At 46.1% G+C, this 16,637-nt stretch overlaps 1 protein-coding gene across 2 annotated transcripts in view; it reads left to right on the top strand.

Moving 5' to 3' along the window:
* Window positions 1-10,769: 10,769 nt before the first annotated feature.
* Window positions 10,770-16,637, top strand: part of SFXN1 (sideroflexin 1) — a 22,057-nt gene continuing 16,189 nt past the window's right edge. For both annotated transcript variants that reach the window (XM_059483579.1, XM_059483580.1), the window contains exons 1-2: window positions 10,770-10,869; window positions 11,702-11,802. The gene's annotated coding sequence lies outside the window, so the exon portion shown is untranslated. The remainder of the gene's footprint in view (window positions 10,870-11,701; window positions 11,803-16,637) is intronic.

Raw genomic sequence — 16,637 nt, 5'->3', positions numbered from 1 at the left:
CTTTTCCTGGGGAACAACGTCCCGGGCAGCCGGGGCCGGAGGCAGAGCGGGGTTTCGGGAGCGGCTCCCGCGGAGTTTAGCGCAGCCGGGATTACTTTGCCCGAGCCCGGTGCGCTGCTGCGGACCGTGAGTACCGGCCCCGCTCCCCCGCGACGGGCGATGCTCGGGAGGGGCCGCGGGGCGAGGCGGCGCCGCCGGGGCAGCGGAGAGAGCGCGGAGCCCGCTCGGGAGCCGCTCTGGGCGCGGCAGGGCAGCGGCCGGGGCTGGGGGCTCGGCCGGGGCAGCGCTCCGTGCGCCGCCCCCGCCTGGCGCAGCCCCCGGCTCCCGGCGCAGCCGCGGCCGCCGGGCTCCCTCTCCTGGGCGGAGCGGGCGGGCACGGAGCGGGGACAGCGTCCCACGGCGCTGCCAGCCCGGCCCGGAGCGGGGACAGCGTCCCACGGCGCTGCCAGCCCGGCACGGAGCGGGGACAGCGTCCCACGGCGCTGCCAGCCCGGCACGGAGCGGGGACAGCGTCCCACGGCGCTGCCAGCCCGGCACGGAGCGGGGACAGCGTCCCACGGCGCTGCCAGCCCGGCACGGAGCGGGGACAGCGTCCCACGGCGCTGCCAGCCCGGCCCCGGGCTGACACCGCCGCGTCCTGCGGGCAGGGAGCGGGGAAAGGCCACGGACAGCTCCCGAGTGCATCGTGCGGGACACAAACACTGCCCCGAGGGCACGGAAAGCCAGTCAGAGCACACCCAAAACCTCCAAAACCTCTTGGAAACTCCCCCGCCCCGCTCGGTAGTGAGCACCAAAACCGGAGCGGTTGTTACTCAAATCGTTCTGTTTACAAAAGTAAACAGATTCTTTCCTTGCTTACCTTAGCTGCAACAGGCAGGGAAAGATGAGCATGCTGGTTTGCAGCCTTTGCACAGGAATCTCACCCCCCAAAAAAACAGGAGATAAATATAAAAGACATCACATTTGTACTAGAAGAACAAATACTCTTAATAAGTTGTCAACATAAATTCTGTGGAGTCCAGCACTTGTGAAGTTCCTTTTGAGCCATCTATTTCTCATAATGAGACACAGTGCTAAGCTAACCTTGACTAGTTAACTGAAACACTTGTTTTCCTTTCCCCTTCTCTTTCTTTTTTTATAAATTTTAACTGCTTCTCACCAAGTTCTCATCCCGCCCTCCCCCTGCTCATTATCCTGTCCTTTAATCATCATTCATCCCCAGAGGAGGGTGAAAATAGACAAGAAAATTAATCCTGTGCTGTTTGGTAATAGAGATCTCTAATGAAACTCACTGTGAGTTTTCTTTTTCTATTTTCAAGATCCTTTTTCTATTGTCTCCTGTTCTTAAAGCTCCACACAGGTGAGGTTTAGTGCATGATAAGTATTTGCTGCAAAGGCAGCACGTTCCTGCTTTTCCAGAGAAACCCTGGGCTGGAGGAAACATTGCCTGCAGAAGAAGCCACTGAACACACTTAATTTTATTTGCAATAACTTCCAGAGGCTCTTCTAAATCAACTTTCAACCACAGCCATCCTGAATTATTCCAGGAGAAATCACAACTTGCAATCGCCCGAAAAGCAAAATTTTTGAGGCATTTTGCAGGGAAATACTGAGGTACACATTGCAGAGAAGAGAGAAGTCTGCTCTCAAGCATCTGCTCATCAGCTCATCCAGTGAACTCTTCTTTTCAGTTCGTTTTTACCAGGGAGTGGCCTTTCCTGGGGGAGAGGCTGGGCTCAGCATTGGAAGAACCTAATGCTGCTGATATGAGTGAGGCTTTCACTTGAATCTGACATTTAAAGAATCCTTTTGGATCACTACTCACAGCAGCTTGTAAGGCTCTCACAGCAATTTTCTTATTTTCCTGGCAATTCAAGCATCAGTTTCAGAAGCCAGAGCCTCTCTCCTGTCTCTCCCCTAAGTCTGTGTGACCAATCCAGGGGTGAATGTGAGGTCTGGCTCAGCCCTGACTGCAAAGCCCCTCCAGCAGTTTCAAACACCAGCAGTTCATCCAGGGCACCCTGCTGAACTCATTTGTCACTCCTGCTAATTTATGAGCTTTTAAAACTTTCATGACTTGACAGCCATACCCAGGTGAGGAACAAAAGTGAAATCCACTAAAACCTCTATTATTATTTAGGTAAATTTAATGCTGGGATTAAGCAGCAGTTTGCTACAGCTCTGGGAGCCAGTTTCACAAGTGTTGGGTCATTTTTCCTTTTGATGCCCTCTGACCAAGCTGTCCCCAGCCAGTGTGAGCAGAATCAGCTCTGGTCCAGCTCTGAGCTTGCCTGAAACTCTCAGCAACAGGATGATGGTGCAGGTGTTTCCTGGAGATTCAGAAAATAGCACAGAGCTTGTTAAATTCTCCCTGGGTACCCACATAAAACAGCTGCTTAACTTTATTTAATGTTTTTCAATCACTACTGGCTGCTGCTGGAATCAAAGCAATGGGCAGCAAAGGAGAGATTTTGTGTCTCTATTCCCACCTGCTCCTCCCAGGAGATGCTGGTTGGACAAGACCTTATGAAGACTTAAAAATATAAACACTGCGTAGCACTTTGATTCAAATAATCTTAATTCAAGCAGAAATTGGCTACTGGAAGACCAAGTCTGAGCTGAACAAAGCCCAGATCTTGCATTCAGAGATGGACATTCTTTAACCTAAATAGTGCACACACTAGACATGGAGAAAGCTTAGCTGAATTTACAAAATATATTGTAGTATGTGGATACAAACTGTACTCACATCACCCTCAGGAGGACTTTTCATGTCTGCAAGAATGGAATTTACTAAACAAGAAATCAGCTGAGGCATATTCTCAAAAATACTGTCTAAAAGAGCTGTCAGATTTGTAAATAACTGGTTATACTAATAAACTGAAATAAATTTAGCCTCAATGTAACCTTCTTGGAAAAGTCAAGTGTTCCTGGAAACCAAACAGCTCTGAAGTCTTTTAAAGATCAGTGAAGTACATTGTTTAAATTTATATAACGTTGTGTATTCCATGAGGAAAACCACAGTAGTGACTACAAAATCACAGAGCAAAAAACCACTGCTAACATCTCCAAGGATCTCAAGCTCACTCTTGAATGATAAAGATCCATCAGCAGGGAGAAAGGATCAGTGAGAGAAATGATTTCTAGTCCCCAAAGGCAGACAACAAGAGACCTAAATATTCAGTATTTGAGTGTGGGCAGTGGGTTTTTTTGACTATACATTATAGTCACTGCAGCTGGCCCTCAGTGCCTGGCAGATTCAGCAGGGCTGATCTCAAAAAGGACATCAGTGCTCAAAAAGCACATCAGCACATGTTGACTTGTGAACTATTTTTCCAGTGGCAGCCACAGAGCATCCCTTTGCATCAGGTCACGGTGAAGTATGTGAGGAAATTTGAACACTGGCAGGGAAAAGGAAAATCAAAAAAAGCCCAGAGAGGAGCACCATGTATGAAAGTCTGAATTTAAATTATTCATTTGAGGGGGCTCATTCAGGCTGGACACACAGGGTAGTGCAGGAGGGTATGAAAGGCAAGGATTTGCTTTTATTTGCTGCTCCCCGGGATCTGGAGCTCATGCACTGGTGCAGGGTGCTCAGGGGGCAGGACCAGGCACTGCTGCTCCCCTGCAATCATCTCCCCTCTCAGGCACTGATGCATCAGCAGAGCCTCATCCCCAGCCAGGAGAGCCCAAGTGCAGCCCTGGGCCACAGCAGATGGAACCTGCAGAAAGGATTTCTGCTCTGCAGGAGATCAGGCAGCCTCTCAAAAGGCAGCCTCGTGTCACCCACAGGCTTTAGGAGTGCTGAAAACCATCCTCTGCTTGTTCCATCTTCCCCTCCCAGCCCTCTCCTGCTCAGAGCCTGTTCAAGCTCTGCTCCCCTTTCCCCCCCTCCCCAGTGATCCCTCTTTGCATCTCCCCAGAGCAGATTTCAGCTGGAACCCTCCCAGACTTTACAACAAAATGGCTCTTTTGGGAGAGATGAGGAAGACAGGAAAGAAAGAGAAGCACCAAACCTGCTGCCAGGGGTCCAAGCAGAAGCTGTCACCTGCACAGTGCCCAGCCCCAGGAGCTGTGGGTAATTTAAACTCAGTGTGATGCTGCCAATAACTGTGTTATTCAATCTGCAGAGCTCATGCAGTGACTTTTTATGGGGTTTTTCCAGTTCCACCCACTCACTCCCACAGGATCAGAGAAGGAAAATTTTCCCACAAGGAATACTTGGAGTGACCTTCCTCTTGCAGCTCAACCTGCTCTGCCAATCCAAAGGCCATTTACAGGATCTTAAATCACCCTGGAAATCACTCAAGCAGGGAAACCTAAAATTTCCCCCCTTTTCCTTCTGGGATTTCCATCTGCCAGAGATACGGGGCAGGAGAGGGATTACTGCCCTGCCAACACTTCCCTCCAGAGTGGGTAGAGAGCCAAACTGCAGAGGATGATGAGAATAAATTATAGCTGAGAGGAGAGCTCCAAGGAAAGGAAAACGCATCCTCCAACTGCCTCATCCCTGCGGCACAGAACGGTGCCAGGGAATCCACAGCAAACTAACAGGATTCTTTCTTTAAAACCTGATCTACACCAACAAATTGTGAAATACCTCAAAATTTCTGATCATTTCACTGACAAGTGTAGAGACTGGATGTAATCCTGTAATTTTATATCCTAGTCCATGTATATAAAAGCTTTAGCTGATTGCTAAGGGCCTACTATGTGAAATGGCTCATAAAGTAGTAAGTCAGCACAAAAATATAGAGTGGGCCATTGCCTCTCAATTTAGGCTTTATTTGCATATGCATATTTTTACTACTATACAGCTTTAATTCTTTCACTCCACTGGACATTTTAGGCCCTCAGAAAAAAAAAAGAAACCTGAATATGTGAATCAAAAGAAAAGTCGCAGAGAAAATGACAGCACTTTTCATGGTAAAGATGGCTTTGACATATTAATTAGCATCTCAGAGATGAAATAAAGCCAGCGATACCGAATGATTCATTAGAATGAAATTAATCTGAGGAATAATTAACTCTGAGGGGATGGAGAAAAATAATACAAATAGATATATTAGCAGCAAAACTCTTCACCAATGAGTGTGACAGTGATTGCTAGCAGCAGTGGATGAGACTGCGGATAATACCATTTTCTCAGCAGATGGCTTGGTAGGTGGCACTCTCCCTCCTAAGCTGCTCTTACAGATTTACTCCTGAGCTGTGTGCCAGCATCAAATAGATCCTTACCCATATTCCAGCCCAGCCCCTGATTGATGGATGGAGAAATGTTTAACAGAACTATTTAACAGCAGATTTGTTGGTTTTCTGGTGCAGGACGTGATGATGAAGTGTGTGCTTGGTACCCACAGCAAGTAGACAACAGTTTGCTTTACATTTGGTTATTAAATTCACATTATTACACATCCAGCGTGGTCAGGCTCCACAGCCCTGCCACTGGCAGGCTACAAATCCTTGAATTAAAGATAACTAAACTAATACTTACCAAAAAATTAGAAGCATTACTTCTCACTCCTAGTGAAGAGTGTCACCATCATTTCAGAGCTGCACCACAGGAGCCCAGCCAGGTGCCCACAGAGCACAGCAGGTCCAGCCACAGCACAAAGGGTCAATCCAGCAAGGAGCAGACCACTCCAAATGTGCCAGTCCTGCAGCTCTGCTGTCTCAGGCTGCATTTTCCACCTGCAGCTCCCCACACAGCCCTGCTGTTGTTGCGATATTGCAGTTCCACCTTCAGGTTCTGGGATTAAACTCCTCTCCAAGGCTCCTTGTCAAAGTCAAACCACATAATCTGGGCTTGACAGCAGTCAGAGACATCCTACCAAGCTCAATAAAACACTGGAACAATATTCCAAACAAAAAAATCTGTACCAAGGTCTAAGCCTTGGGCTGCTTCACTCCTCCTGATGTAACTTCCATTCACTCTTTTGAAAAACCCTGTGATCCAACTGCCCCAAACGATGATGTTATCCCAAATCCACTCTCACCCTTGTTCACCTGGATCTGTTATCCTGTCCCAGCCTTTCTGCCAGGCTCACCACATCAGGCAGAACTATTTCTTCCCCCTAACATGAGTAACTTCTCCCTCCTTGCATCCTGCTTTGATGTCCTTGGCTTTTCCCTGCCCTGTTGCTGAGACAGTCTCTAACAGGCTGTACTTTCCCAGGCTGGAAACGTTCCCTGAGGTTCATCATCCACTTGTCAACATCTGTCCCAAGGTCAGGGGCCTTCCAAGGCAGCCACTTCTTCCTGCTCCCTTCCCACAAAGCTCATCAGGGCTCAGCTCCACCAAGACAGGCATCCAGAGCTGCTTCTCAGTCCATCAAACCAGCCCTCTCCATTTAGGAGAGGCTAAAAGTTACAAGTCCCATGTCAGTAGAAAGTTCCCTGATGCTTTCCAGTAATTGTGTACTATTTATGGGAATTCCCCTCTGCTTTCCAAAATTTCCCTTCTGCTCTCTAGAAATCTCCCACAGCTTTCTAAGAGCTGTGCATTTCCTTCTAGGATTTCTCCACTGCCTTATAGCAATTCCTCCTCACTTCATACAAAATTCCCTCCAGCTGCCTGGGATTTTGTAGGAAATTCTTTCAGAACTCACATTTTGCTTTCCTGGGGTTCTTCCACAGTTTTCTAAGAATCCAATTTTCCTTTCTAAGGATTTCCCATCATTTTTCTATGAGTTCCTTGTAGTTTTCCTGGACTTTTCTGTGTTTTTTCTAGACATTTCCATACCTTTCCAGGAATTTCCTGCCTCTATGAATCTCTCACTTCTCTCTAGGCACTTCTGTCAGCTTTCAGTTGTATCCACCAGGTTGTGGCCCAGTGTCAAGGGTTTTTCCATATTGGTTGTGTATCTGCATGTTGTGATGTGCCCACTTGTCCTCTGGTGTCCTGTTTTGTCATATATGACAGATTTTGTCATTAGTGGGCTGACATACCTTGTTCTCATATTTTTAACTATTTAATAAAGCCACAAGAAAGGCTCAGGAGGTGAAAGTGAAAGGATTAATCAATATCTGGTCCCTAGATGCTGATGAAAAAAAATTGTCAGGTCTGTTTGAAGGAGCTGTGAGAGCTGGCATGGATCTTTCATGGCAGCAATGATCCCACATGAGACATTTATTAAATAGCCACATCATAGAGGAAATGGCTTCCTAATCCCTTTGAAAGGCTGGTTTATCCCTTTAAACACAGCTTTATGTCCCTTCTAAATGCAGATTGGTTTTTCATCTTCATTCCCTTCCATTCTTATCCAATATTACTGTGCATCTAGAGAAAGAGGAAAATTGAGTATGCATTAATTTAGCTTGGCACAGTAGAGCATGAGTAACCTGGAACTGAGTTCAAATATTGCAGATGGAGCCAAAGCATTTAAGTGATTTTGTAAGTAACACTCTATCAGCTTATATAAGAGTTTCATTACAATTTATATTGCCAAGAAATGTTGTGTTACTTCCCTGTTTGATCAAATTTCCCAAGATAATCGTTTATTCCTTATCAGCTGAGACTGGGAAGACAGGGTGGTGGTTTTTGATGCACTTCCACAGACTCACAGAAATCACTGGCTCATTTACAAAAACAATCCTTGAACTCTCTCAGTGTGTACCGATGCCCCAGTCTGAAGTTTGGATCTTCTACATAAAATGAATGTATTTTACGTCAGGAAAGCACAGGAAATGCTGGATATACGTGGTTCACCTTGCCCAGCATTCTGCTCCTGAGAGCAAAACCCAGCACAGAGCCTTCACAGGCACCTCCCATCGAGTGCTAATGAATCATTCCCAGAAATGCTGCTGCTTTCTTCTGGCAAAGCCCTGATAACAGCCAGCTTGGTGCCAAGGCCAGCTCCTGACATCATATTCCTGATCCAGCTGCTGAAAACAGCCCAGATCCCTGCATGTGCCTTTGGGAACATCATCACATCATTCCCCACTATTTTTTTCATGGAACAGAGAAGTCTTGACATCTCTCACATTTCCCTTCATTCTGCACTGTTTTCAACCCGGGGTTTGAAATTCCTGGTCCTGCAGTGCCACTTACTGGACACTTCTGTTCATAAAAGCATGTGCAGCAGCTCTTCATTTACTCAGTTGATTCTCAGGGCTAATTTGAAATGGAGAAAAAAACATAAAATACACCAGTGTTCATTTAGGAATACAAGAAAGCAAATACAATAAAGCTTGTTTCCTAGATGAGGCAGTAATTGTGGAGGAACAGAAATCCTCCTTTTCTGGGCAGTGTAGGGAAGAATTTGCCCTGTAATAGTCTGGGAATTCTTCCAGGTGGAAACATGCAGATGGTCAAATTCATCCCTAGTTCAACAAATGTACATGGGAGTTTGCAGGATTTATTAATATATCCCTTGGGAAATGAGGCAACTGCAAGGAATGCTTCAAAAGGAGCTGGGGTGGGGTTTATTTCATTAATCCAGACATACATTTTTAGTAGAGACAAAAACATTTTAGTGTGAAAATTAGTGCAGATGAAGAAAGACATAGAGGTCAGATATTCTCTGTGACTACACATATTCACCCATTTGCCTTTCAGTTTGTAGCTCATGAGTAGCTGCTGATGATTGCTCAGAGCCATCTTGAGCTTCTCAGGATTCATGGCAAAATATCAGATTTGTTACTCAGCAATGGGAGAAATGACTCGTCCAGTGAAAGAGAAGTTATGTGGCTGCTCAAAACCATCTGCACTGAGCACACAGCAAACTATTAACTCTTGCAGCTTTGCATGTAGTGACTCAGAGAAAGAATTTAGGCATTCATATATCCGCATTAAATACTCTGCAAGCAGAATTTCAATTGTGACATGAAGAAAAGTCCACATGGGGTTTTAAATCAGATTTATAAGTTTGCATCTTTGGGATACAAGGAAATTATTACAGGCAGAACACATCAGTCCTCAGAATGCAAACCATACAAAACAATCCCAGTTATACCCAACAATAACAAATTTATTTCTCTGCACAACATCCAGCTGTTTCCATTTCCTGAACAAGGTGTTTTTCCTGTTCAGTCATTGCCATGTTTTTTAGCAACAAATGTTATGGCCTGATACCACCACAGATGTATCAGTGTTGGATCTGTCACTGGTCATGGAGACTGGGAGCCAACCAACAAGATTAAAAATAATTAGACATTAGCAGGAAAATATATGAATTGTGCACAAATTTCATTGTGCAGTGCAAGGATATCAGTGCCAATTTTTATTCTTTCATGATGGACTCTCACTTGGTATATTTGCAGCTGCAATTGACACATTTATATCTCTAAGATTTAAGTTGTGGAGCCACAGGGGAAATAGAACAGGAGACATCTGAGATCGGACATGGCTGTGTCAGAATGAAAGTTGACTCTTAATTTTTTATTAAAAATCATGAACTGAGCTGGCTTTCAGTTAAAAACTGAAAACAAACTCCAGCCTACACAATTCTATTTTATGAAATAGATATATATAATTTCATAGAAGTTGAGTATTAACAGCAAAGCTTTCTTCAATAAGTGCAACTCCACAAACACTTGATAACTGGGTAAAGTCATGGCTTTTTAACATAAAATTCCCATTCAGTGTCCTGCAATAAGCTGAAGAGCAGGATTGCTCTGCTTGCACAGCTGCCACTCCTCCACGTTGCACAAGACTGATGTGAACCTCACAGGAAGTAAAAAAACAAACCAGAAGGTTTGAAGTTTCAAAGTGTTTCCACTGTCACAGCAGCCCAGCCATTCTGGGAATAACAGGAAGAAGGAAAATGGCAGTGCGGAGGCCACCATTTGTCCCTGTGCAGGTTTCCTCCTCCACAGCTGCATCCAGAGCATCATTTCTGGGTGCCAGCAGCTCTGAATTGCTGAAATAGAGATGAAGACACGTCCTGCCCTGAGAGCTGCTGCATTCCAAGTGCCCACAGCACACACCAGGGCTGGGGAAGGGATGTTGTGAGCAGGGGGTGACAGTGACATGTGGATGTTCCTTATCTGGCTGCTAATGGAGTTGTTATCTCCTCCCTCAGGTGCGGGCGCTGTGACAAGCCTCGTACTTGAGCGCCCTTCACAGCAGCCTCCTGAGCTGTGCTGTCCTCACATGTGGCAATTTATTGTCCCTCATCGTCAGGTTTGGGGGCTTCGTGTGGCTTGGGTTTCTGGTAATAACCCTGAAACAAGAATCCCAATCCAGTGCAGCCTGGAGGAGATTGACGGGAGACCTCACCGCAGTCCCTGTATGGGCCATTCGGGGCCGTACTGAGGGATTGGAGTCGATGGTCCTCCAGGGTCCCATGAATTCAGAACAGTCCGTGATTCTGTGATGCTGTGATTTTATGGGCTACAGCTTCCTCAGGAAGAGCAGAACCGATCTCTGCCCTCTGTGACCAGTGATAGACTCGAGAGAGTGCCTGGAGCTATGTCAGGGGAGAAAACCAGGAAAAGGTTCTTTACTCAGAGGGTGGCTGGGTTCTACAGAGGATCCCAAGAGACCTCACAAGGAGCGTTTGTTTGGCAAGTGCTCTCGGCACACGGTGGGCTTGGGGGGGCTGTGGGGGGTCAGCAGTGGGACCCTGCCGATCCCAGCGGGTCCCCGCCATTCCATTAAATTCCATTAAATATTCCATTAAATAATTAACAGCAGTAACTGTGCGAGAAACACGATCCACCCCCGGGCCTTCAGGGCAGCGGGGCTGAAGGAGGCGCGGGCGGCCCCAAGCGCTGCCCGCACGGCCCGGCCCGGCCCGGCCCGGCCCCGGCGGGGCGGAGCGAGGCGGAGCGAGGCGGCCCCGGCGGCTCCCGGCCCCTCGCCCGCCGCGCCGAGCGAGCGAGGCTCTTCCGGGCAGCGGGGCCAGAGCGGCGCGGGGCCGGGGCCGGGTGAGTAGCGGGGCCGGGGCCGGGCAGTCCCCGCGCGGATGGGCTGCGGCCGGGGACGGGCGGAGGAGCCGGTGGCGCTCCTAAGTGCTGTGTACTGTGCTGACCAGGCAGGGACCCAGCTCCATCTGCCACCTCAGTCCCTCCACAGGGACCCAGCGCCCCGTGTTGCTCTGTCCCCTTCACAGGGGAGCAGGCCCCCTCAGTGTCGCCTCGGCTCCTCCGCAGAAGCCCAGCCCAATCTGTCACCTCTGTTAGCCCTGCAGAGGCCCTGATCTGTTTGTGAGCTCTCCTCCCTCCACAGGGACCCAGCCCGGTCTGTCACCCAGGCCCCTCCACAGGGACCAGCCCCATCTGTCACCCCAGGCCACTCCACAGGGACCAGCCCCATTTGTCACCCCAGGCCCCTGCACCGGGAGCCAGCCCCATCACCCCAGGCCCCTCCACAGGGACCAGCCCCATCTGTCACCCCAGGCCCCTCCACAAAAAACAGCCTCGTCTGTCACCCCAAACCCTCCACAGGGACCCAGCCCCGTCTGTCACCCCAGGCCCCTCCACAAAAACCAGCCCCACCTCCGTTACCCTGCAGAGCCCCTGATCTGTTTTGTCACCCTGTCCCCTCCACAAAGCTCCAGCCCCGTGTGTCATCCCCTGCATCCATCGGGGCTAGCTCTGTGTGTCACCCCTGTCACCTCCCCAGGGTCCCAGCCCCATGTGCCACCCTGTCCTGGATGCTGGCAGTGTGGGGCTGTCTGTCACAGCCCCCTCCTCCCTGCACACGTACCAGCTCCCAAAACCTGTCCCTGTCCCCTGAGCAGCGCTGTCTGTGTCACAGGGATTGCGTGACAGCGGCACCAATTCCAGGCCTGCAAGAGACAAGGCTCCCTGCTGCAGGATCATCACTTCCAGGGGAGGAAATCGCCAGATAACTCCAAGGTCAGACACCTAGCAGTCAGAGACAGAATTTTAAATATGAGTATTAATATTTTTTTAATTTATTGAATTATAAATAATCTATATTATTTATACTACTGGGCGGGGTGAAGATTGGCTTTGTACCAATGTACAATTGAAATATCACCTGGATAGAAAAAGATAAATGAAATAGTGAAAAGTACATAAGAGAGCCATGAACACACCTGGGGTAGAGCCAAAGCTACTGCAGTTTATTAGTGGGGGTTAAAACACAAGGAGCAGAAACAAGCTTGCAGCAGTCAGTACTGAAGTGAGAGGTTGCACTAACCTTGGTTAGCAAAGGAGGTTTATTCTCCTGAATGTGGAGATGAGCTGAACACATGCAGCGTCTCTGGACGTGCCTCATGCAGAGGAGAGGAGGTGGCAAAGCAAAGCTGACAGAGCTGAGCTGGCTGCAGGTACCTCTAACATCTGGAGCTGGCTTTAATGCAGAATGATGAAATCTCTGGTCAAGTTACACGCCAAAGATGGCTCCTGTTTTGAGGAGAGAGCCCCAGCAGCAGGCTCGTCTCACCATGGCTGCTGCTTTTGTTGCTAGGCTACAAGTGGGATGTACATTTATAAGCAAAAAAAAAGAGAAAAACCAAGCATCTTGTAGTGTTGCCATGCTTTGCCTTCTCCAGCATTCCATTTAGGACTGCAGTAGGAAAAATCACAGTGCAAGCAAATTTTTTTTTCCCCTGGTGATTTAAATAGGCATTTTACTGGTGGAAGGTGCCTTGAGTAAGAAAAACTTGGCAAGTGTTTTTAACATTTGGTGTGAGTACATTGCATCAGACTCCCAGTCATCAGCTGTGCTGCTTATTCCAAACTGTGGCAGCAAATGTCCTGCAAATAGAGGAATCCCACTGCTTACAGACCCTGATAAGTCTCACATGTGTTCTTTGCCACCACACAAAAGTGCTATTTTCCCCAGAAAGTCTATTAGTTCTTCCCATTTGAACTAATTAACTGCCATGAGTGACATCCCTGGAGAAGGCCTTGTGTTCCTTTCTTTGCCAGAGCAATTAAAACATGGATTTGCCTTTCTGCTGTTGCTTTGCCAATGTTCTGTGGTTTTAAAGTAGAACAGGTCACTTTTTCCTAATCAGAGGGAGGTTTATTTCCTGTCTTTTCTCCTAAGCCAACATAACAGCCCTTTGGGTGGGCATTGTGGAAAATTAATCATTGGAAAAGAAAAATCTTGAGTTTGTTCAGACAAAGGAGCCCCAAAAAGGGAACAATGTGTTACTTGAGGAATAAAGAGGCCTACAGGACTCTGGAGTATTTCTCTATCAAAGTGGCAAGGGTAATGCTTCAGAAGAACTCAGCTCTGCAAAAACAAGCAGCTGTGGGCACTTTGATTTACAAAGAGAAGGAAGAAGAGGAGCTGTTCTCCCCATTTTCTAGCAGCAGGTACTTTTCTCTACCTCAGGATTTCCAGGCTGCCTCTCATTTCCCAGAACAAGGCACTGACAGCTGGACATCAAATTGTTAAGGCACTGCTTTAAAGAATGGAGATGTAGGGGCTTAAGTGTCTCAAATCTTATTTTTGTCTCTCCCAGTGCACATGAAATATCAGCAGCACCTGGCTCTAACTTTTGAGCTATTCTTATTCTAAAGGATTCTGTGAAAACAGAGGTTCTGCTGGTATCTTCTATTTTTACTGGGTTTTCAGGGAAAAGCCTCACTCTTGTTCTTTAAAAAAATAGTTCCTAGATGTCTCTAGAAGATTTTGTGAATCATTATCTGACCTGAGCACTGTTCCCTCACCAGAACTTATGGGTCTAAGTCCTGGTAAAGGACAGCACAAAAGTTACATCTTTCTTTCAGCATTTGTTCAGGCTGGTTGGAATTCTGTTTTAAGCTGGATTACTCAGCTCATCCCGTGCTTTGTAGCAGGAGGTGGCAGTTTGGGAGCTGGGCACCAAGAAGTCAAATGTCACAGTGAGCATTATCACAATTATATCTGCCCTGCTTTTGGATGTGAAATTCTCTTTAGTAGAATTCACACTTACATCATAATGAAATTTCCTTTTCTGTCACTCTAGTCCCAGTTCTAGCTGATACTGTAAAGAAACTGACAAAAATTCGTAATTTTGGAGTGGAGTTTTTCAAGGCTTAGGTTAAAATACAAGGTGTCAATAACATAAGAAAATAAAATGGTTCCAAGGAAGGTGGCAAAGCTGCATTTCATCATTTGTGCACTGCTGCATGAGTTTAAGTTGCCCAGAATTTCCCAGATCATTTGCCCATCTGTATTGTTTAGCCATGCAACACAATTTAAAATAAGTTATCAAATATCTGGGTTGTTCAAAATTGAGTGAAATAAATTAAATAGTCATTGCTACTCTTCTCACTGTTGCTTTAAATTGAAAAGTGGTTGCATGACCTTCAAATGAGATGTTTAAAAGACAAACTTTGTAAAGGACCAGCAGAGAGTTGAACTCCCGACAACTCCTGAATCTGCATTTTGTACAATTGTTGCAACTGCTGCTGTTAACCTTTAAACAAGGTTTAAAGTCTTCTGTTATTGCTGGTTCTGTGGAAAATCTAAATGTAGCCTTTGTACCAAAATTGTTGATCAGACTTTGTGCAGGTTTTGACTGTAATTATTTTGTTAAGGCAGGCCACTCTCACTTATTCTGAAGCCCCAGTTTATTCCCCCCTGTTAATATTAGTATTAAACTTTAGAGTGTGGCCTGGCAGATGGTTCCATCTGATCAGAGATGGCAAGAAATTTGCCATGGGCAGGGAGGAACATGTTCCACTAAACCAGGGTACTCCAGACCCTGTCCAACCTGGCCTTGGACACTTCCAGGGACCAGGGGCAGCCACAGCTTCTCTGGGCACCCTCACAGGGAAGGATTTTTTCCTGATATCCAATCTAACCCTACTCTATTTCAGTTTGAAGCCATTGCCCCTTGTCCTGTTCCTCCAGACCCTTGTGAAAAGTCTCTCCTTCCTCAGGCACTGGAAGGCCACGATGAGGCTGAGCATTCCCAAGTCTCTCAGCTTTTCCTCACTGGAGGAGAACACAGCCATGTGCTGAGGAAAAACTTTATCACCATCAGTTATGACTAAAAATGTGGTACATAGGAGGAGCCACACACAGATAATCAAACCTCTGTGTGAGTCCTGGGGAGACAAAGAGTGCCAAAAAATGTCCCTGGTCACGAGAATGCCACCCCTGGCATTGTTCAGGGCTTGGCCAGCGCAGCTGATGCTCAGCCAGACAATCCCACAGCACAGCACGAGGCAGGGTTTAGCTGCTCTGCTCCACGGGCACTTTGGGTTCGCTGCTCTGCTTTGGAAACTGAAAAGGTTTAGAGATATGAATGTGCCAGAGAGCATAGTCCAGCCTTCAGTGCTGATTTAATTTGCTGGGGAAAACAGCTGCAGGGTTTCCAGGTACAAGTGGTTCTGTTAAATACCTTCCTAATTGATCTGTTATGTGAAATAGTGAAAATAGGGATAATCTTCTCCCTTACTGCACGTTTTCCATAAGAGTTGTTAATTGTTTGCCTGTGTTTTGATGTCATTCTTTATCCTTTCCAGTAGTGCTGATCCTCCTGTGTGAGCACAGCCTCAAAGTGACATTTCAGTATGGATTATTACAACAACTGATGTTTGTAAAATTCATTTTGTTTCCCAAATCCTCTGTTCGTGGCTTTGTTTGTGGAGAAGAGCACATTGCCTGGGCAATTTTGCTGATTCCACATTAAAAGTAAAGGTGCTGCTGATTGAAATTTTATCCTATTTCAGATTTAGTTGGTATTTTCTGGGTAGCAGCAGGTGGCAGCAATAAATTCAGGTACTTACATGTATGGGCACCTTAATTAATTAATTAGTGGTTGGGTAGTTTGCCTTCATTTGTTGATTGTAGCAAAACAAACAGTTTTATCTTTGTCTTTATTATGCTTTTGCTTTCCAGTTCCTTTGCAAACTTTCAGCTTATCTCAAGGTTCATATGGATTTATTTAAGTTTTATTTAATCCTAATGTCCTTTATTTTTTCTGTACCAAATTCGATTACAGATAATGAGAACTTAAATCTTGGGTACACTTAGTACAGAGGGAAAATTAGATCACTGAAAGTAGTGGAGTTCCACCCTTGACAAAGCATTGTAGTTAAAATAATAATTAAATCTTAAGTAGTTTTATTCCAGTGCTTTTATTATTAAGTATTTGAATGGATTATGCAAACAGCAGCTCCCCTCTGAAATTGTATCTGAAAATTATGGTGACAGGTAGGTAAAAATAGTGTTGCAGCAACTTAAATTGAGGGTGTTGCACCTCTTTCTTACAGTTTTACAGTTTAAATAAAAAATGAAACTTTAAAAAAAAGCCATCTAATTTATGATGATGACTATGGCTGTTAGACAATATATTGATGAATCCTTTTTTGTGCAGTCGCCACTTTTACTTTATAGTTGGACATTTTGTTTTACAAGGGATCCCTTTGAAGTCTATCAGCACTTATTAGCTTATGGTTTTGCTTTATGGGATTTATTTCCATTTTCAACATTACTAATGGGGTCTGATGAGTCATGAGTAGCATTATGCAGTCTCTTTAAAACAAGACATGGGGCTTTTGTTGTAAAAATATTTTGCTGGAAAACTTCTGAGTTTTCAAGACAGAAATTCCCTGGTTCTCTTAGGCACTGTTGTAACAGGTCTGTGATTCAGAGTCCCGTGACAGGCAAGCTCAGCCACCTTTTTTACTTCACTGCAAATTTTACCTGTCTCCAAATCTTGTATTCTCAACTTTTACACTCCCTTGTGTGTATCTGCTCTTTCTCTGTGGGCACTGGGGGT

This window comes from Ammospiza nelsoni, chromosome 16 (genome assembly GCF_027579445.1).
Source record: "Ammospiza nelsoni isolate bAmmNel1 chromosome 16, bAmmNel1.pri, whole genome shotgun sequence".
In the NCBI taxonomy this organism is placed as follows: domain Eukaryota; kingdom Metazoa; phylum Chordata; class Aves; order Passeriformes; family Passerellidae; genus Ammospiza; species Ammospiza nelsoni.
This window is presented reverse-complemented; position numbering and strand designations above follow the sequence as displayed.